This window comes from Hyla sarda, chromosome 2 (assembly GCF_029499605.1).
Source record: "Hyla sarda isolate aHylSar1 chromosome 2, aHylSar1.hap1, whole genome shotgun sequence".
Classification (NCBI taxonomy): domain Eukaryota; kingdom Metazoa; phylum Chordata; class Amphibia; order Anura; family Hylidae; genus Hyla; species Hyla sarda.
The window spans coordinates 293,735,145-293,757,848 of record NC_079190.1 but is presented as its reverse complement, the minus strand read 5'-3'; the positions used below and the strand labels follow the sequence as shown (position 1 = coordinate 293,757,848).

At 41.6% G+C, this 22,704-nt stretch overlaps 1 protein-coding gene across 4 annotated transcripts in view; it reads left to right on the top strand.

Moving 5' to 3' along the window:
- CUEDC1 (CUE domain containing 1) overlaps positions 1-22,704 on the top strand; it is a 177,545-nt gene that overhangs the window by 25,231 nt on the left and 129,610 nt on the right. For 2 of the 4 annotated variants that reach the window (XM_056557504.1, XM_056557503.1), the window contains exon 2: positions 13,026-13,092. The exons of the other annotated variants lie outside the window; for them this stretch is intronic. The gene's annotated coding sequence lies outside the window, so the exon portion shown is untranslated. The remainder of the gene's footprint in view (positions 1-13,025; positions 13,093-22,704) is intronic. 4 annotated transcript variants of the gene reach the window in all.

Sequence of the window (22,704 nt, the reverse complement as noted above, 5' to 3'; positions counted from 1 at the left end):
AGCCCCTGTGGTGCTAGAACATTGACCCACATGTGACCCCATTTTGAAAACTACACCCCTCACAGAATTTAATAAGGGGTACAGTGAGCATTTACACAGGTGTCTGACAGATTTTATGAACAGTGGTCCGTGAAAATGAAAAATGTAATTTTTTATTTGCACAGCCCACTTTTCCCAAAATCTGTCAAATGTCAGTGGGGTGTAAATACTCACTGCACCCCTTATTAAATTCTGTTAGGGGTGTAGTTTCCAAAATGGAGGGGGGGGGAACTTTGTAAATGCACATGGCCCCCGACTTCTATTTCAACCAAATATTCAATATTCAAATATTTCAACCAATATTAAGGCCCTTCAAATCCATTTCAAGACTGAACTGGTCCCTGAAAAATTCAGATTTTGAAAATTTTGTGAAAAATTGGAAAATTGCTGCTATACTTTGAAGCCCTCTGATGTCTTCTAAAAGTAAAAACATGTCAACTTTATGATGCAAACATAAAGTAGACATATTGTATTTGTGAATCAATATATAATTTATTTGGAATGTCTATTTTCCTTATAAGCAGTGAGTTTCGACAAAAATATGTCAGGAAAAAACAATCTCTGAATCAGAATGAAAGCATCCCAGAGTTATTAATGCTTAAAGTGACAGTGGTCAGATGTGCAAAAAATGCTCGTGTCCTTAAAGGGGTGCTCCGGCGCTTAGACATCTTATCCCCTATCCAAAGGATAGTGGATAAGATGCCTGATCACGGGGGTCCTGCCGCTGGGGACCCCCGTGATCTTGCAGGCTGCACCCCGTTTATAGTAAGTCCCCGGAGAGTGTTCGCTCCGGGTCTGATTACTGTCGATCACGGGGCCGGAGCGTTGTGACGTCAAGGCTCCACCCCGTGAGACGTCACGCTCCGCGCCCCCCTCAATGCAAACCTGTGGGAGGGGGTGTGACAGCTGCATGTTAATTGGTATTGGTATTGGCATTGGTATTGGCATATTTTTTAATGCATTGATTTATCCACAGTGGAAAATCTTCATGTCGGTTAGGCTGTGTTCACACATAAGAATTTCCGCATGCAATTCTGTATGGAATTCTGCATGAATTTATAGCCACTACACTTCAATAGGATTCTGTCCCATTCACACAGCAGAATTTCTGCTGCAGGAATTCCATTGGAGTGAATTGGTTATACATTTACGCAGAATTCCATGCAGAATTTGGTGCAGAAATTCTGCCATGTGAACATAGCCTTATAGAGCATCTAGGCCCCAGTTTTCCATCATGTTTTTGGAATCACCCTTTAGTGTGCATGTGCTAAATGAATTCATTCTCTCTATATTTTTGTATTTTTTTCTATTCTGGATTTTATCGTATGCAAGAACTATAGTTTTAAAATAGGGATAGGGAACATTTATCATTCTTGTCTTTGGAAAGTGAGTTTTAAAGTCCTATTTATTTATTTTTTGCTTTGGTTTTACTTATGTGCCGTACATTTATCATACTATCAAGGAGAGTTAATAAATTTGGCGCACATACGCAAAAAAAAAAATCGCTTTATAACACCATGTTTCATCCTCTCCTTTTGTTTCCCCCTCTGCCTATATGACTTTTTAAAAGTGCTCTCCAAAGGCAGGTCTAACATGGCTTAAATGGGCACTGTCATGAAGTAAAAAAATTGATATGTTGTAGTACTTAAGTACTACAACATATCTCTATTATACTTTAATTAAAAAAAGTGATTTGAAACAAGCTTAAAATCACTTTTAAATTCGGCCACTAGGGGTCGCCCTCCTAGTGGCCGAATGCATTCAGCAGTGACGTCACTACTGGATTTCGACTCATTTCAGCCTGGCAATGAGTCGAAATCCAGTCACTGCGGTGCTCGCTCCCGCCTGTCAATCAAACGCTGATAGCTGGGGCTGCACTGCCCACTGTCAGGCTACTCCACTAGCCTCGCGCGTGGCCCCGCCCCCGTTACCCTGTCCGGAGGCAGCGCGCGCACTCATTGCTGCGCTGATCCTCCGGATGGGCAAGTCTGATCTGAGGTCTTATAAGGGGAGCGGAATGTCTTCTTTTCGGACGGTTGGAGGGAGGGGGTTGTTGCACGGCGGGGACTCGGGGTGATGGAGTTTGGGGGAGCGGAATGTCTTTTGCGGGCGGAGGGAGAAGGGTGGGTGGTGTTGCGCGGCGGGGCCTGGGGGAGCGGGATCTGTGGCAGCTGCGGCTGAGACTGTTTTCACCACAGGGTGCCTACAGTTGTTTCCCCACTACAACTCCCAGCATGCCCTGACAGCCAATAGATGTCAGGGCAGGCTGGGAGTTGTAGTGGTGAAACAGCTGGAGGCACCCTGTATAGTTGAACTAAGGGCGGAAGTCAGGCCCCCCAGCAGGCGTCAGTGGCGTCATGCCTGCCGGGGAAGTCTGCCTGGTAGTGAGCACATTACCAGGCAGAAAAAAAAGCATTTTTAATATAGTAAAAAAAATGTAAAGGCAGGGAGGGGGTTAGGGATAGATGGGCAATAGGCAGGGACAGAAAGAAAAAAAAAAAGGGATGGTGGGAGCTACTCTTTAAGAGGGGTTTGCGACTTTTTTTATGCCTATGTATGACATTCACACTTCATAAATCCCTTTAAAGTGAAAACTGAAAGTTACTTAGGTAAAGCTGTTTGGTACTTTCTATGTGCCCACAGCAGTCGCAAAAAAAGTTGCTTATGCGCACGTGCAACATCTTGTGCGCCTGGTATAAGCAAAAAAAAAAGAGCTAATTTCAATGATAAATCTTCTCCAATATGTTCCAATTATGATGTTGCTTCCTTGCTATAATTTTGTTAGTATGCTGCTCTATTTTCTGTACTGAATACTTTTTTTTTTTTTGTATAAGAGGTTGAATCTGGCCTTACCCTTTTATGTTTTTCTTGCACAGAGTAAAGTAACCCTGAGCAACAGAAGTTTATTGCTGGCTTCATAGTGGTGCCTTCTGAATAAACATGTCTGTTGTAAGCTTTCCATGTTATCCACAGTATACAGATTAAGCCCAATTTAACCCCGATTTTTAATTGGTAAAGTTTTTCTCACCTGAAAAGAAAAAAGAAATCACATGCAAAATCCTTAAAAATGGTGGAATGTAACATTATAGCCCATGATTCACCATCAACATTAACCTCTTTTTGGCAGAAAGGCTATTTTTTTGTGGAACCAATTGTGCTTGATGTTTTTGTTGATACCATTTTGAAGTCAATGGACTTTTTGACTGCTTATTATTACATTTTCTGGGATGTGCTGTGTCGATATATATATATATATATATATATATATATATATATATATATATATATTTATTTATTATTTTTGGGAGGTGGAATTTTAGACTGTTTTATTTGAAAAGTGGAAGGAGGAGGCAACTTGAAATTTGATTTTGTTTTTTTTTTTCCCATTAATTTTTTTAATATTTTTTTACCCTTATTATACTTCCTTATAATTACCCTTGCTTATACTGATTAATGCAATGCTGTTAACTGGTGCTCTTCTAATACATATATATATATATATAGATCTGGAATGGTCAACTCGGATTCCTTCAGAAAGTGATTGTCACCCCACGATTATGTCACAGGTGTGTCGATTTACATAATTTTCTAGACACCATAGACTATACATGCAATTATTAAACTACATACACTGAACAATCCTATGTCATAGCATAGCATGGATCAGTGTTACCTGCGCTCCACTGCTGTGCTGACTGGAACATTGAAGCACTAATAGGAGGCAGATAAGGGCCCTCCTTTCAGCTGATAGGGACACCGTAATTTCACTACAGTGGTCCCAGTCAGCTCTCCTGTGTGGCAGGGAGTAGTTTCTTTACATTTTAGATGGCGCATCTAAAGGGCTAATACTGGGCATCACCACAATCTGTGCTAAGCACGCGTCATAGTGGGATAGTCCCAGCGGCTATAGGTGGCCATCATAGGTAAGCAGGCGTAGTGCTTACATGTACACCCTGCATCCTTAAAGGGGTACTTCCATGGAAAACTTTTTTTTTTTTTTTTAAATCAACTGGTGTCATAAAGTTAAACAGATTTGTAAATCACTTCTATTAAAAAAACGTAATCCTTCCAGTACTTTTTAGGGGCTGTATACTAAAGAGAAATCCAAAAAAGAAATGCATTTCCTCTGATGTCATGACCACAGTGCTCTCTGCTGACCTCTGTTGTCCATTTTAGGAACTGTCCAGAGCAGCATATGTTTGCTATGGGGATTTTTTCCTGCTCTGGACAGTTCCTAAAATGGACAGCAGATGTCAGCAGAGAGCACTGTGGTCATGACATCAGAGGAAATGCATAATTTTTTTTGATTTATCTTTAGGATACAGCTCCTAAAAAGTACTGGAAGGATTAAGATTTTTTTAATAGAATTGATTTACAAATCTGTTTACCTTTCTGGCACCAGTTGATTTAAGAAAAAAAGTTTCCACGGGAGTACCCCTTTAAGGTGTAAGGGACATTTTGGCCTTAAAGGGGTACTCTGCTGAAAACATCTTATCCCCTATCCAAAGGATCGCAGGGGTCCCCAGCTGGTCCTCTTCTGCAGCACCCAGTCATTCTTCACACAGCGAACTCCGCTCCATGCCCGATGACTGGCGATGCATGCCGCCACGCCCCCTCCATTCACTTCTATGGGAGGAGGGGTGACAGCTATGTACTAGCCATCACGCCCCCTCCCATAGACATGAATAGAGGGGGCGTGCAGTGATGCCACAAACGCGGAAGCTGCAAGCTTCCGTGTTCCGGACGCAGCTGCTGTCCGCCCGGAAATCCCCAGCTGCGGGACCCCTGCGATCTAACATCTTATCACCTATCCTTTGGATGTAGTAAAAGATAAAAATAATCATATGTGGTACCGCCCCGTGTTAATGTCCAATCTATTAAAATATAAGGTTAGCTAAACCGCACAGTTGATGGTGTACATGTAAAAACAATACCAAAGTCCAAAATTGGTAATTTTTGGTCACTTCATATACCATAAAAATATTGCTCACACCGCGATCAGCGCATCGCTGGCCGCAGTGATGTCCCGCCTCGGCTGATGATAGCTCCGGCTGGCTCCTTACATGACCGTGCATTTAGCCTATAACCGGTCGAGGCGGGACATCGCTGTGGCCGGGGATACCCTAATCCAGTGTGACGTTCGGAGCCTAAGAAGCACGGAGCTGAGCACTGCCGGAGGAATGGAACACTGATACCAGAGCAACGGGGGAACATAGGAAGGAGAGTTTAAAATTATTATTTATTTTTTTTGCAGCCCAGGCACAGGAGAACTTAAAGGGAACCAATCACTAGTGTTACCCTATAGAATCAGTGGCAACACATAATAGAGGTTAATATCACGTGTTCTGCCATGTCTGGATGTCCGCTGGAAGATCTATAAATGTGCAGTAAGCAACTTTTATAAATGGTCACATGCTGTATGTAAATGAGGCTCAGTCGGGCGTGCGGCTGCTAAAGTAGTCATGGCTATCAGAGCAGTAATCGCGCCTATTCAGCCTCAAATAATACCTATCTAGGTATGATTCAGCAGCTCAGTCAGGGTTTGATGTCATTTCTTAGAGGTAGGCTGTCAATCATATCTAAATAGTAGTGATTAGAGCCTGAATTAGTGTGAGTACAGCGTGGGGAGCCGTGACTTCTTTAGCAGGCCGCATGCCTGGTGACTACTTGAGCATGCCTGGTGACTACTTAAGCCTCATTTACATACTTCATGCGACAGTTATAAAAGTTGTTTTTGCCACATTTACCGACGTGCAAGCAGACATCCAAACATGGTAGGACACATGATATTAACCTCTATTACGTGTTGCCACTCGTTATATATGGTAAAACTTAATGACGGGTTCCCTTTAAGTTTTCTGCTGCATATCTCCTTTAATAGGTGAAGTGATAGTCAAAACTCACCTTCCCCAGCTCCTTGCACAATGAACTCTGCACAAGTCACAGAGTATGCCAAGAACACTTTCTTCAGTCAGTCAGTTAGGCATCCTTAGTGTATTGTCCTATTGTCCATGTGGATGTTGTAAAACACATCTTAAAATGCTGTTAACAGAGCAGAACAGCAGCTCAGGCAAGATGGCGGTCTACACAGTTGCGGTATATAAAAAAAGGATACTGTTTCATTTATTTAAAAAACATACTTCTACATTAGGGGACATTTTTCATTTGAATCCTAATTATCTTTAGTATATTACTGAAATATGGTAGAAAAACTTGAGTATCTAGGGGAAACCAATCCACGCAAATAACACACAAACATTTTAACTCCATGCACATGTTGTTTTTGGTCAGATATGAGTCCAGGACCCCAGTGCTAACTCTGCCTATAGTAATTTACTTAATACATTTTTACAACCTTGCTCACAAAACTATGTTTGTTTTTAACTTTTTCTTTCAGTATTAATGTTCTTTGTCTTAGTTGAGACTAAATGTGTATGTGTGCCTGGCATATGTTGAAGTAAGAAAGAGGAGAGCAATCCTAGAATTTCAAGAGATTATCTGGTACCTTTCAGTGTAGTGCACCATGCCAGGGATCAGGAATTCCACATATGCTGGTTGTTAGTCTCCTGAATTCTAATTTTAGGCCTGGCAGTGTGGATTAGAAGGGACGTGTAATTTAATTATAAGGGGGATAACATTTGTGACACTATTCTAGGAAAAACTGACTTGTATAACCTTCATCTATTCAAGAAAAAGTGTTAATATTAAAATAAAGCTGAATTAGCACAAGGTATGCACTTCCAGTAAACCAATAATAAAAATATGAAAACTTGGAGAAAGGCCTTTGTTTTAGGCCAGAATGTCTAGCGTATAAGTTTTTTCCAGTTTTCATGGGTTGTTCTCAAGAAGAAGATTTAACCCCTTTACGACCCTTCAAATTTTAATTTGTGGCTTACGATTTCTTCCTCCTCACTCCTTTTAAGCCCCTTACCTTTTAAAGGGGTACTCCTGTGGAAAACATTTTTTTAATCAACTGTTGCCAGAAAGTTAAATAGATTTGTAAATTACTTCTATTAAAAAATCTGTATCCTTCCAGTACTTATTAGCTGCTATGTACTACAGAGTTCTTTTCTTTTTGGATTTCTCTTTTTCTGTCCACAGTGCCCTCTGCTGACACCTCTGTCCATATCACAAACTGTCCAGAGTAGGAGCAAATCTTCATAGCAAACCTATGCTGCTCTGGACAGTTCCTGATACGGACAGAGGTGTCAGCAGAGAGCACTGTGGACAGAAAAAAAAGAAATCCAAAAAGAAAGAAACTTTCTCTGTAATATACAGCTGCTAATAAGTACGGGAAGGATAAAACTTTTTTAATAGAAGTAATTTACAAATCTATTTAATTTTCTGGCACCAGTTGATTAAAAAAAATCTTTTCCACTGGAGTACTCCTTAAATTTTTCACTGATAAAGTGTTATTAAGGCTTATTGTTTGTTGGACAAGTTGTACTTCATTGACATATTTTATATTATTATTACATTTATTGCAAAACCAGGAAAAAAAATTATACGTTGAACAAAATTGAAAGAAATGGGAAATTGTGCTATTTTGGGGGGCAACAATAATTTGGGAATTCACAATACTGACATGCTAAGTTTATTCTATGGGTCAGTACATTTTAATAATTATTGGTTTATTATTTGCTCTTTTAGTTGTAGTTTTTAATGGTACCACTTTTGTGTAGTTCTAGCGGTTTGATCACATTTTATTACATTTTTGTCTGGGATGTGATGTGACCAAAAATCTGCAATTCTGGCATTTTGAAATTTGTATTATGTGTTAATGCTGTTGACCATGCGGGATTAGAAATATAATAATGTAATAGTTTAGATAATTACGCACATGGTGATACCAAATACTGTATTTATCGGTGTATAACACGCACTTAAAACTAAAATAATAGGCAAAAACTCTGCCTGTGTTTTATACGCTGATAAATCTGCCAGACACTGATTTAAAGTTGATGCAGGGCTGGCTGCTTGTTAAAGATCTGGCCCTGGCTACTTTAAAACAGTGACCAGCGGTGGCTGATGCAGGCCTGGCCGTAACACCCTAACTTCTCCCCTGTTTTTTTAAATTTGTGCTGGTGTAGAAACCTTCTTTCCTCTAGACGTAGAGGATGCCCCCTTGTTATATATACAGTCCTGGGTATAAATAGATAATGGGAGAGATCTCTTTACTGTCCCCTGATATATTTATACATAGTTATTAGCTCGCCCCTAAGCCTTCTTTTTCCTAAACTAAATAACCCCAATTCTGATAATCTTTCTGGGTACTGTAGTCCTCCCATTCCCTCTTCAGCTACACTATATCTTTCTTGTACACTGGTGCCCAGTACTGTACACAGTATTCTATGTGTGGTCTGACTAGTGATTTGTACAGTGGTAGAATTATTTCCTTGTCGTGGGCATCTATGCCCCTATTGATGCACCCCATGATTTTATTTGCCTTGGCAGCAGCTGCCTGACACTGGTCACTACAGCTAAATTTACTGTTAACTAAGACTCCTAAGTCCTTTTCCATGTCAGTCGTCCCAAGTGTTCTCCCATTTAATACATAATCCCAGCCCAGATTTTTCTTCCTTATGTACATTACCTTACATTTATCAGTGTTGAACCTAATCTGCCACTTCCCAGACCAAACTACCAACCTATCCAGATCCATTTTTTGGTGACAGGCAGGGGGTGAGAAGCGTGTGGCGGCGGTGGTCTCTGGCACTGCAAAAGCTGCTGCAGTTCATTGATTTAAAGCGCCCGCTTTAAATCAATGATCTGCAGCGGTGGTGGTGGGGGGGATGTGTAGATAAATAGCTGATAAGTTATACCGGAATATCGGTCGGTATAAGTTATCGGCTATTGGCCCTAACCTCCACAGGGTATCGGTATCGGCCCTAAAAAAAACGATATTGGTCGATCCCTACTTCTTTCCAGTCTGACCACAGTGCTCTCTGCTGACACCTATGTCTGTGTCAGGAGCGGAGGGAGAAATCCCAGATGGAATAGGTCCCCTGGGCTTTAGCATTTTAGGTGAAACCAGTACTGCAGAAAAAGAATGTTTTAGTGATTTATTAGATTTGATGGGTGAAGAACAATTAAACTCAGAGTCCAGTAATGAATTGATAGAAGTGACAGAATTTAGAGGAGGAAATACATCAAAATGATCACCACCGATAGTGCCAGGAGGAAGTATTGGCCTTTTTCAACAAAAAGTCTTGTCAGATGTTCGAGCCTTGATATATCCACGTGTACCCCCCAATTTGAGTGATGAGGAATTAAATGTCTTAAAATGGCTAAAATGTCAGGCTGAGATTATTCTAAAGAAAGCAGATAAAGGGCACTGTCATATTATCAAGGGAGTTTTATGTGAAAGAGGCGATGCACCTGTTAACTGATATGGAGACCTACACAAAATCGTCCAAGAATTCCATGCAAAGATTGAGGTCTAAACTTCGGACATTCCTGAGGAAACAGGTTGAACTGGGAGTAATATCTAAGAAATTGGCAGCAAGATTATTATCATAGGTACCTAGAGAGGCTGACTGGAACCTATTGTCTCCACGGATGGGGTCTCTCTCTGTCTTTATCCAAGTACAGGGTTTATATGGATACACCTTAATAAAATGGGAATGGTTGGGGATATTAACTTCCTGTTTGTGGCACATTAGTATATGTGAGGGGGGAAACTTTTCAAGATGGGTGGTGACCATGGTGGCCATTTTGAAGTCGGCCATTTTGAATCCAACTTTTGTTTTTTCAATAGGAAGAGGGTCATGTGACACATCAAACTTATTGGGAAAAACAATTATGTGTTTGGTTTTAACGTAACTTTATTCTTTCATGAGATATTTACAAGTTTCTGACCACTTATAAAATGTGTTCAATGTGCTGCCCATTGTGTTGGATTGTCAATGCAACCCTCTTCTCCCACTCTTCACACACTGATAGCAACACCGCAGGAGAAATGCTAGCACAGGCTTCCAGTATCCGTATTTCAGGTGCTGCACATCTTGTATCTTCACAGCATAGACAATTGCCTTCAGATGACCCCAAAGATAAGTCTAAGGGGGTCAAATCGTGAGACCTTGGGGGCCATTCAACTGGCCCACAACGACCAATCCACTTTCCAGGAAACTGTTCATCTAGGAATGCTCGGACCTGGCACCCATAATGTGGTGGTGCATCATCTTGCTGGAAAAACTCAGGAACGTGCCAGCTTCAGTGCATAAAGAGGGAAACACATCATCGTGTAGCAATTTCGCATATCCAGTTTAATGGCCCCCAAGGTCTCCCGTCTGACCCCCTTAGACTTTTATCTTTGGGGGTCATCTGAAGGCAATTGTCTATGCTGTGAAGATACAAGATGTGCAGCACCTGAAACTATGGATACTGGAAGCCTGTGCTAGCATTTCTCCTGCGGTGTTGCTATCAGTGTGTGAAGAGTGGGAGAAGAGGGTTGCATTGACAATCCAACACAATGGGCAGCACATTGAACACATTTTATAAGTGGTCAGAAACTTGTAAATAACTCATGAAAGAATAAAGTTACATTAAAACCAAACACATAATTGTTTTTCCCAATAAGTTTGATGTGTCACATGACCCTCTTCGTATTGAAAAAACTAAAGTTGGATTCAAAATGTCCGACTTCAAAATGGCCGCCATGGTCACCACCCATCTTGAAAAGTTTCCCCCCTCACATATACTAATGTGCCACAAACAAGAAGTTAATATCACCAACCATTCCCATTTTATTAAGGTGTATCCATATAAATGGCCCACCCTGTACATTGATTGGCTCCTTGGGCCCTTATTAAAAGATGTCCCCTCACTGGTAAAGGATACTAATGATTTCCTCTCTGCACTCGGCGGCGTCTTCTGGCAGGAAGATCTTTTTCTAACATCTATAGACATTGAAAGCCTATATACTAGGATACCCCAGGGGGTCGCTGGCGAGTACATAGAGGATAGGAATGTCCCAATACCAGACATTTGCACGAGTACTTGTACTCGTGCAAATGTCCCCGATACCTAATATGATACCTGCCAGTGGGACTCCCGCCGGCAGGTATCACGGAGGTACGGTAAGCCGCCTGCATTCTCCCCACGGATCAACTCTTCGAGGACGCAGGGCGTAAATTTACGCCCTGTACCCATTCCAGAGCTATGCAGCGCACTCAGCAGCAGAGCATGCATCATAGCCGGGACCCGCATTAACATTTCAGACTCCGCAATCAAAGTTGATCGTGGTGTATAAAAGTCCTGAGATTAACTGCCTTTTAGCTCAGGGATGCTATCAGCTGCGATCGTCGCTCCTTTACTGCAGCCGTACATGGCAGGCAGTACTAAGGGAGCGCTGATCAATGCTATGCTATGGCATAGCATTGCTCAGTGTATGCAATCTACAGATTGCAAGTAATAGTCCCCTATGGGGACTAAAAAATTGTGAAAAAATGTGTAATAACTAATCATTTATAATCATCCCCCTTTTCAAAAAGTTTAAATAAAATAAAAAAAAATATATTTTTTAAATATATAAAAGCCCTTTTTCTTATAAAAAAAACACCCCTTTTTCCCATTAAAGAAAAAAAATAAGAAAAAAAGTCACATAATACAAAAAAGTATTAATAATTGGTATCAGCGAGTATTAAAAAAAAATAAAAAAAGTATCGGTACTTGTACTTGGTCTTAAAAAAAATCGTATCGGGACATCCCCAAAAGAGTAAATGTTGGTAAACTCTGGAAAAAGTATAAAGTACCGGTATATTGAATTTGTAAGTGGATCTTTCACCTTTTTATATTTGAGAACAACTTGTTTAAAGGAAAACTGTCAGCAAGTTCACCCACACTAAACCCAATGCATTGGGTTATAGTGTGGGTGAACAAAAGTCTCTAACGGGTTCACTTGCTTTGTAAAGTTTTTTGTTTTCGCTGAGTTAGCGTCCTCTAAAGTGTCTAACATCACCTCCTGTGTTGCACTCTGCTGGCGGGTTCCCCGCTGGCAGTCTTACTTCGGATTCTGGAGGAAGGCGGCGAGGCTCGCCCCCCCCCCCCCCCCCTTGTTGCATATTCATTTTGTGCTAATCCGTGTCCTAGTGATGTGGAGTTATAAGCCCCCTGAGCGCAGCGCTCTGTCTTCAGAGCGCATGCTATGAAGTTTTTACCCAGCTCCCGCGTCATCAGGACGGGGACCCGCCTGCAGAGCGCAACACAGGAGGTGATGTTGGACATTTCAGATGACGGTAACTTGGCGAAAAGAAAACTTTACAAGGTAAGTGAACCTGTTAGAGACTCCTGTTTACCCACACTATAACCCAATAGGGGTGTGAATCGCCAAGAATTTGGCGATTCGATTCGAATCGCGATACCAGTGTGGCGATTCGATATATCGCGATATATCGCGATACCGTCTAGGTGACGATACATCGCGATATATCGCCCACCTGGGAGCATTCATAGATCCCAATAGACGCCGCTGTCAGCTTTGACAGCGGCGATCTAGTACTCCGGTGCTGCAAAATAAAATAAAACACACTTTATCTTACCTGCCAACGAGCCCGCGGAGCTCCGGTACAGTCCGGTACAGGTGTTCGGTCCCCGGGCTGTATTCTTCTTACTTCCTGTTAGTCCGGCACGTCACATGGAGCTTCAGCCTATCACCAGCGGAGGCGGGACATCGCTGCGGCTGGTGATAGGCTGAAGCTCCATGTGACGTGCCGGACTAACAGGAAGTAAGAAGAATACAGCCCGGGGACCGAACACCTGTACCGGACTGTACCGGAGCTCCGCGGGCTCGTTGGCAGGTAAGATAAAGTGTGTTTTATTAAAAATTCCACATCCCTAAAAGAATCGATTCAAAAATATTTTGAATCGATTCTGTATCGGCAAATGAAAAATCGCGATTATCGCGAGAATCGATTTTTTCTTACATCCCTATAACCCAATGTAGTTATTGTTGCTAAAATATGTTTTTTATTGTGTCCTTCTATTAGGGTGTATGAACACTTACAGTATCCTGCGCATATTTGATGAGCAGGTGTTGAAGCTGCAGATTTCAAGGTAAAATAAATGACTTAACACAGCTGCAAATATGCAGCTTCAAATCCTGCACATCAAATATGCTTAGAATACTATACATGTCAATAGACCCATAAGGTACCAGAAAGGTTTTAGTCCTCTATGCTCTCCACTTATGTCACGCTGTTGATTGACACACAGAGCTTGCCTGTCAGTCAACATTGTGACTTAAGCGGCGCATAGTGGACCAAAGTACAATTGGTCCTGCAAAAAAAAAAAATCAAGCTCTTATATGGGTCTGTAGATAGAAACATATGCCTCTCAAAAGGTTAGGAGGAAAAAAAAAAAAAGAAACTGCAAAAATGAAAATTGTCTGTGTCCTTAAGGGGTTAAAGCAGAACGCCAGCAAAAAAATTATTTTGCAATTATGCTCAGGCTGCCGCAACTAAATTGTTAAGGCTCCCCCTTGTGGTTTTCTTCCTATTTTTGGTGCCAGACAAGTCACATGCCCGAATGCGGGCTGCGGGGGTCGTGATGTCACGGTCATGCCCCTCATGACATTACTTCTATTATAAAATCATAATCCTTCCAGTACGTATGAGCTGCTGAAGTTGAGTTGTTCTTTTCTGTCTTACTGCTCTCTGATGAAACGTGTCTAGGGAGCTGTCCATAGTAGGAGCGAATCCCCATAGCAAACCTCTTATGCTCAGGACAGTTCCTGAGGCAGACAGAGGTGTCAGCAGAGAGCACTGTTGTCAGACAGAAAAGAACAACTCAACTTCAGCAGCTGATAACCACTGGAAGGATTAAGATTTTTTAATAGAAGTAATTTACAAATCTGTTTAACTTTCTGGAGCCAGTTGATCTAAAAAACATTTTTTTTCCTGGAATACCCCTTTAAGTAAGCAATCGACCTTGACCTACTGACTGCTTCACTAAGGAGAATTTAAGTATATCATGTATAATGAATGACTTATCAGATTGCTTGTTAAATAGACCATCAAATGGAGTTAATTCCATTTTGCAGTGCTGTTAGGAATTAAAATAAATCTAGAGATCACATCTACAAACAGAATAAGTTTTGTGTGTTACCCAAAGTGTTGTGAAAGGGGGCAAACAAAAAAGACATTTCTAAAACCAGTAAAACAGGTCATGGATGTAAATGAGGTCACATGAGGCAACGTGTATAATGTCCTTTGTATTTCTTTGCCTGGAGGCTAGAGGAGTGTCCCTGTCCTTTTTATATTTATGTGTCCAGCTGGTGCTGCTCCTTTCTTTTAAGACATCTCAAATATCAATGGTTTAGTGACCTTCTCTTCTAACACCGCGTTAGAAAAAAACTTCTCTAGACTCCCATATGGGGATCTTTTATCTTTTCTGAAAGCTTGCTGGGGACACTCTACAAAGCTTTCTTTTTGTCTAAGCTCCCTCTTGTACTCTTCTATTGCACAGCTGTTATGGAAAAGAAGTTACAAGTGGAGTTTGTGAAGTCTCATGCCTGCTTACACTCAGTCCAATATGGGGCTAGAGAAGAAGTATGCAGAAGGTCTAGATTAACCTGTGGCAGTACTATTTTAGTTCTAAATGTAAAATGGATTGTTGCCACCATTGTAGATCATCCTTTGCTGCAAATCTCCCAAACTAGGACATTTGTTTTGGAGATTTGCAGCATTATTGGCCTTCATTTTCCAGTGAAGGGACTTTTTTCTTGCCTGAAACAGATTGGCTAAAGTAGCTACTGTATTGTACAAGTTAGGAAAGTGGCAGTGACCTTTTAAAAAATTACAAACCCTTTTTTTTTTAATTGTTGTATATAAATTGCCTTAACCCCCTTAAGGACTCAGGAAATTGAAATGTTTGCGGTTTTATTTTTTCTTCCTCTCTTTTTAAAATCCATTACTCTTTGTAATGTTACCTTTTTATTTTAACATAAAATGTACCGCAAAACCAAACAATGATTATTTGTGGGCAAAAATGTATAAGAAAACGGCAATGTTTCAAGTTTTGGGGGGTTTGGTTTTTACGCAGTGCACTTTAAGGTAAAAATAATCCATAATCTTTATTCTGTATTCTTATTCTTTATTCTGTGTTAATGGGATTAAAACGATACCCCCCACGATCAGCTAATGGAAGGGCTACTACACTTAGGTAAGTGCTTGCAACCTCTTAACCCCTTAAGGACACAGCCCTTTTTCACCTTAAGGACTGAGCCCTTTTTCGCAATTCCTGACCACCGTCGCTTTACGAATTAATAATGCGAAAACGCTTTTACCGAATATTCTGATTCTGAGATTGTTTTTTCGTGACATATTCTACTTTATTTTGGTGGTAAATTTTTGGTGATACTTGCATCCTTTTTTGGTGAAAAATCCCAAAATTTCATGAAAATTTTGAAAATTTAGCATTTTTCTAACTTTGAAGCTCTCTACTTGTAAGGAAAATGGATATTCCAAATACATTTTATTTTTATTCACAAATACAATATGTCCACTTTATGTTGGCATTAGAGATGAGCGAACTTACAGTAAATTCGATTTGTCACGAACTTCTCGGCTCGGCAGTTGATTACTTTTCCTGCATAAATTAGTTCAGCTTTCAGGTGCTCCGATGGGCTGGAAAAGGTGGATACAGTCCTAGGAGACTCTTTCCTAGGAATGTATCCACCTTTTCCAGCCCACTGGAGCACCTGAAGGCTGAACTAATTTACGCAGGATAAGTCATCAACTGCCGAGCCGAGAAGTTCATGATGAATCGAATTTACTTTAAGTTCGCTCATCTCTAGTTGGCATCATAAAATGGACATATTTTTGCTTTTTGAAAAAATTAGAGGGCTTCAATGTAGAGTAGCAATTTTCAAAAATGTCATGAAATTTGCTAAATCTGAAGGGACAGATGTTTCAGAACTACAACTCCCAGCATGCCTGGGCAGTCCAGGCATGCTGAGAGTTGTAGTTTGGCAACATCTGGAGGGCTACCGTTTGGGCACCACTGTAACAGTGGTCTCCAAACTGTGACCCTCCAGATGTTGAAAAACTACAACTCCCAGCATGCCCAGACAGCCTTTGGCTGTCTGGGCATGCTGGGAGTTGCAGTTTGGCCTTCCTAGTGGTTGCCACAGTAAAGATCACTTTACTTTCACTTTCAATTCCCCCCCCCCCCCACCCACCGTCGATTCCCTACCTGAGCCAGGATCCAGCAGTCTCCAGCGAAGTCCCCAGGCATCTTCTCCTGCAGGTACCGGCCTCCATCTTCTGTCCATGTTCCCCTCGACATCCAGGGGTGGGCAGAATGGGGGGCAACGCACTGTCCTGCTCTGCCATTGGTCAGAATCTGTTCTTACCAATGGCAGGGGATAGGAGGAGATCGCAGCACTGCGACCTCACTCCTAGCCCTCAGGATGATCAGGGCTGTCCCTGACAGCTCCAATCATCGCTATTTTCCGGGTGATCAGGTCACCAGACACCCGATCAGCCCGGAATAGCAGAAAATCGCATGTCTGAATTGACATGCGATTTTCTGCGATCGCCAACATGGGGGGGGGACCCCCCTGGGCGATGTGCCGGGATGCCTGCTGAATGATTTCAGCAGGCATTCCGGTCCGGTCCCCAACCGGCTAGCGGCGGACTGGAATTCCCACGGGCGTATGCATATGCCCCACGTCCTTAAGGACTCGGGATGCAGGGCGTATGCATACGCCCGGCGTCCTGAACAGGTTAAAGGGGTACTCCGTTGCAAAACTTTTTTTTTTTAAATCAACTGGTGCCAGAAAGTTAAACAGATTTGTAAATTACTACTATTAAAAATTCTTAATCCTCCCAGTACTTATTAGCGGCTGTATACTACAGATGAAATTCTTTTCTTTTTGGATTTATTTTCTGTCACGACCACAGTACTCTCTGCTGACACCTCTGTCCATGTCCGGAGCTGTCCAGAGTAGGAGAAAATCCCCATAGCAAACATTTGCTGCTCTGGACAATTCCTAAAATGGACAGAGGTATCAGCAGAGAGCACTGTGGTTGTGACAGAAAAGAAATCCAAAAAGAATTTCCTCTGTAGTATACATCTGCTTATATGTACTGGGAGGATTAAGAATTTTTAATAGAAGTAATTTACAAATCTGTTTAACTTTCTGGCACCAGTTGATTTAAAAAAAAAAAAAGTTTTCCACCGGAATACCCCTTTAATTGCTTACTTTTTCTTATAAAGAAGATGCTGTAGCCCATTTAAATAAGATGTCTGCTTTGGAAATCCCTTTTCTTAGAAGGTTCCACTTAAGACATACAAATCACAGACAGACACATTGCTTTACCTACCTCGCAAACCTAGTTTACCATTTTGACAGTTTTTTTTTTAGATCTGTAATTATTCCCTAAAACATCCAAAAGTGCAGTAAATTGTATCACAATAAAGGAGCTAAGCTACTTACCCATTTAAAGGGGTTATCCACCATAAGGTGATTTTAGTACTTATCTGCCAGACAGTGATTGACGTGCTTAGGAAGGATCTGCGCTTCTCTTGGTGTTAAATGTCTAAGTTGTGAATCCACCATAACACTGTGGCAATCTTTTTGTGAAATGGCTATTTCCTGTTGGAAATCCCTCTGTCAAATTACAATTCCTATAATACCTTGTTTGTTAGTGTGAAGTCATTTTTCTCACTCCCACACATCAGCCACCCCACCCATTTAATCACAGATGTGCTGCCTTCCATGCTTTGCTGTGAACAATAGACCAGTGTTTTCTAACCAGGGTGCCACCAGCTGTTACAAAATTAAAATTCACTGTAGAATAATTTCCTTCCCACCCAACGGTTGCTCCGCCCATTGAAGCAGACAGGCTCCCTGTCATCACCTGACTAGTGATGTCTCGGGCTGCACTGCATTCCGGGAAACCCTGAGATGACAGTAATTCTTATTCTTATAAGCTTATTGATGGTTATAGGAAGCGGCTGATTTCAGTTATTTGTTCCAAAGGGTGTGCAACCAAATATGAAGTTAAGGTGCCAATAATTTTGTCCAGCCCATTTTTGTAGTTTGGTGTGACATTATGTCCAATTAGCTTTTTTTCTCCCTTTTTGGTTTATTTCCAATACACACAAAGGGAATAAACATGTGTATAGCAAAACATGTGTTACTGCAATTCTTTTCTGTGAGAAATACTTAATTTTCTTGAAAAATTTCAAGGGTGCCAACATTTACGACCATGACTGTAACAATCATTTGATGTATACACGTACAGACACATATTGGCCCAGATTTATTAATCTCCTGAAAACCAACACTTTTTGATTTTGCTTAATGCAACCAATCAGAGCTTAGCTTTCAAATGTAATGAGCTCTGGTATAATGAAAGCTAAGCAGTGATTGGTTACTGTTTGCAAAAAAAGAAAAAACATTTTGTGTTTCATGCAGAGTAATGAATCTGGGCCGGTGTATGCTTTTAGTGAAAGATGATGATAAACTCATACTATACAGCTCAACTAGTATAAAACTAGAATAAGTAAACTAACTAGTGTATACAAAAGAATTCCCCAAAACCTACTCACCCCCACATTGGGGGAGATATATCAAAACCTGTCCAGAGTTGCCCATAGCAACTAATCAGATCGCTTCTTTCATTTTGCAGAGATCTTGAAAAATGAAAGAAGCGATCTGATTGGTTGCTATGGGCAACTCAGCAACTTTTACTCTGGACATGTTTTGATAAATCTCCCCCATTTATGTTTGGAAGAAAGTAAAGAAAGGACACTATTTTGTATCCCCAAGAGGTCATCTGGTTCAAAAAAAAGTTTTCTAGACTTTAATGTTGACTTATTCCCTGTGATACATCAGTGTACCGTTTTAATCACATGACTGTAAATCCTATTTGTGTAGTTGCTGCAATCTGATTTCAGCATATGCTGATCATACACATAATGGAGTTGCCTTCCTATTAATATAATGGAGAGTGACAAATCCTGCGTGATTGTCGCTCCACAAGGAACTGGGATCAATTGACTCGTTATGTAGGTCAGGGGTTGTCCCAGTGGTACTTATGGCATATGTCCAGTGGTAATCCCAGCACATTATGAGAATCAATTTACCTACTTTTTGACAAACTTAATAAAAGAATAGGCGATTTGCTTTCCTACACATTGTATGTATGTGTTTTGTATAAAAATATCCTTTTTATGATGTCACACTGCAGTTGGCTGGAATAGGCATTTCTCTTCACTCTCTCTTGCCTTTTTTGGTAAATTGCATTGTTTTATTTACTTGGAAAATGCCAAGTGCCTTAACTTAATCCCTGCAGTATTATTAGGTCATTACTTTATTCCTTGGCTGTACCAACATAATCACTGCTTTGTTACCGAGTCTGGTTCTGACATTATGGATGCAAATGCATAGACGAGAATGAGATTACAGCCGTGTTGTTTATGTGCTTTCTTTAAGAATAAATGTATTTATCCCCTTCATTAGCTCCATAAAATCAGGCAGTTGCTGGATTATTTGAAATATCTGTGAGGCTTTGGAAAATAGGTTCACATTAAAATAAAACATAGAACTGGCCTGTAAATCCACTCCACATCTTCAGTGTAATGTGCATGGCCATCTTTAGTAAATGTTGAGCATGGTTACATATACCCTGACCAAAGATGAGACTTGTAATAAAAAAAAAAACACTTTTCTTAAGTGATGTATTTATTATACCAGGGTGTCTCAATCTCTTTGTACTGTACCTACCCAAACAGACTACAACCTCCACAACCACTAGGGGGTGCCTTACTGTTGAGGTTGACCACACAGTTTGAGAAGCACTGTACTATACGAATTTTATTTAAATGATCAATGTATCCCCCTCATCCAGCTTTTTTTTTAAATACATTTTGTGTTTATGCTATCTATCATTACTTATCTCATATGTGTGCTAGATTTCCTGTTACATTTTCTTGTTAAAACAAACACATAGAAACAAGTAGACATCTTAAATGTCGACTGTCTATGAAAGCTTCTTCTTTTTTTCTCTGCCCCCTTATTCTTTAGGGAAACAATGCCCCTGCTCTTTCCTGGGATTGGCTTTAGGTAATTCTGCCAGATTATACAAAAGCCCCAGAAAAGGATAAAAGACGTTTTATCCTGGCTTTACAGTGTGGATGTGACTCAGAGCTGAACAGCAGATATCCTCATTAAGGCTGGATCTGGCAAACCTTAGGATTTCCCCTAATTTATTATTTTCCTTATTTAAAGTCAGTATGTTGTGTGGATTTTATTCTTACATTTAGAAATCTGCTACATTTAGAAATCTGCTACATTTAGAAATCTGCTATCTTGCAATTGTATTCTCCGTTTATGCCCATTTTAAAGCAATGGTCACATTTTCTTTAATATGCTTTAAGTCCAATGAAACTGGCAAGAATATTATTTGGCCATGCCTTGTGGCACTTTTCAACAACATTAAAGGGCATACCTTTGGGATGTTAAGGGGGTTCTCCGGCCCTAAGACATCTTATCCCCTATCCAAAGGATAGGGGATAAGATGTGCAATTGTGGGGGTCCTGCCACTGGGGACCCCCGCAATCTGTCATGTAGCATCCACCTGTCTCCACTGCACAGAGCAATGAATACTCCATGTCTGATGACTGATGACCATGGGGCCGGAGTATCATGACTCCATGACTCCGCCCCCTTGTGACGGCATCTTTCCCCCATGTACAGCCTTCCAGCGACCCCAGGGGTGTGGTACACTGATCCGACATTAAAACCACTGTCATGGTATAGAATATAGTGTGCGTTGTCCATACCTTATCCTGCTTTATTATTTTTTTACATTTGACATCTAATTTATGGTGCATTTGGAAAGGCTTCAGACGTTTTACATTTTTTCACATTTTGTTAAATTGTGGCCTTGTGCTTTAACCCCTTAAAGACATGTGCGGTAAATGTACGGCCCTGCAAGAAGTACTTAATGCACAGCGCCGTACATTTACGGCGCATCTTTCCTGGATCACCGCGTCTCCGGACGCGGTGATCGGAACAGGATGACTGCTGATATATATCAGCAGCCATCCCGGCATATCGCCCATGGGGTTCCTGAGACCCCCCATGTCAATTCAGACTGCGATTTGTGGCTATTCCGGGTCAATTGGGTCTCTGGTGACCTGGAAAAAAAGGGTGAATGGGGCTGTCTGAGACAGCCCCATTCACCCTTACCCAGCAGGAGTGAGGTGGCACGGGTGCCGCCTCACGTGATTGATCGGTCGGAACGACTGACCTATCACGACCCTGCTGGGCGGTGATGGGGGCGGCGATCGGGGTCGGCGGGGGTCTCTTACCTGTCCCTGGTGCGGCGGGGGTCCCCTCTAGTGCGGTGGTGGCGACAGGAGCAGCAGGAACTGTGGCAGCAGCGGTGGTTTTCCCGGCGGCAGGATACAGCAGGAGGTGAGGTCTGTTCACCTCCTGCTTTTGCTTAACAACAACTCGCAGCAAACAAAGCCAAAGGGCTTGCTGGGAGTTGTAGTTTTGCAACAGCTGGAGTTCCAACTACAACTCCCAGCATGCCCTTTGGTAGTCTGTGCATGCTGGGGGTTGTAGTTATGCAACAGCTGGAGGCACATGAAAAAGTGTGCATCCAGCTGTTGCATATCTACAACTCCCAACATGCACAGACTACCAGTGAGCATGCTCGGAGTTGTAGCAATGTGCCTTTAGCTGTTGCAAAACTACAACTCTCAGCATGCCCTTTGACTGTCAATGCATGCTGATTGTTGCAGTTTTGTAACAGCTGGAGACACATTGGTTGTGAAACAGAGCTTGTATCCTAACTCAGTGTTTCACAACCAGTGTGCCTCTAGCTGTTGGGAAAATACAACTCCCAGCATGCACTGAGAAGACTGTGTACATGCTGGGAGTTCTAGTTTTGCAACAGCTGGAGGCACACTGTTTGCAAAACACTGAGTTAAGTAACAAACTCTGTGTTTCGCAACCAATGTGCCTCCAGCTGTTGCATAACCACAACTCCCAGCATGTATGGTCTGTCAGTGCATGCTGGGAGTTTTAGTTTTGCAACAGCTGGAGGTTTGCCTCCCCCCCCCATGTGAATGTACAGGGTACATTCACACGGGCGGGTTTACAGCAAATTTTCTGCTGCAAGTTTGAGATGTGGCAAATTTTCCGCCGCAGCTTAAACTCACTGTAAACCCGTCGTGTGAATGTACCCTAAAAACACTACACTACACCTACACAAAATAAAAAGTAAAACACAACATATACACATACCCCTACACAGTCGTCGTCCCCCCCAATAATAAAAAAAAAGAGTATTGTACGGCACGGTTTCCAAAACAGAGCCTCCAGCTGTTAAAAAAAACAACAACTCCCAGTATTGCCACTGACTGTCAAGGCATGCTGGGAGTTTTGCAACAGCTGGAGACACCCTGTTTGGGAAACACTGCCATAGGGTTGTGGCGGATTCAAATCCCCAATTTAGGCCTCAAATGCGCATGGCGCTCTCTCTCTTTGGAGCCCTGTCGTATTTCAAGGCAACAGGTTAGGGCCACATATGGGGTATCTCCGTACTCGGGAGAAATTGCGTTACAAATTTTGGGGGGCTTTTTCTCCCTTTACCTCTTATGAAAAGGTAAAGTTTGGGTCTACACTAGTATGTTAGTGTAAAGAAA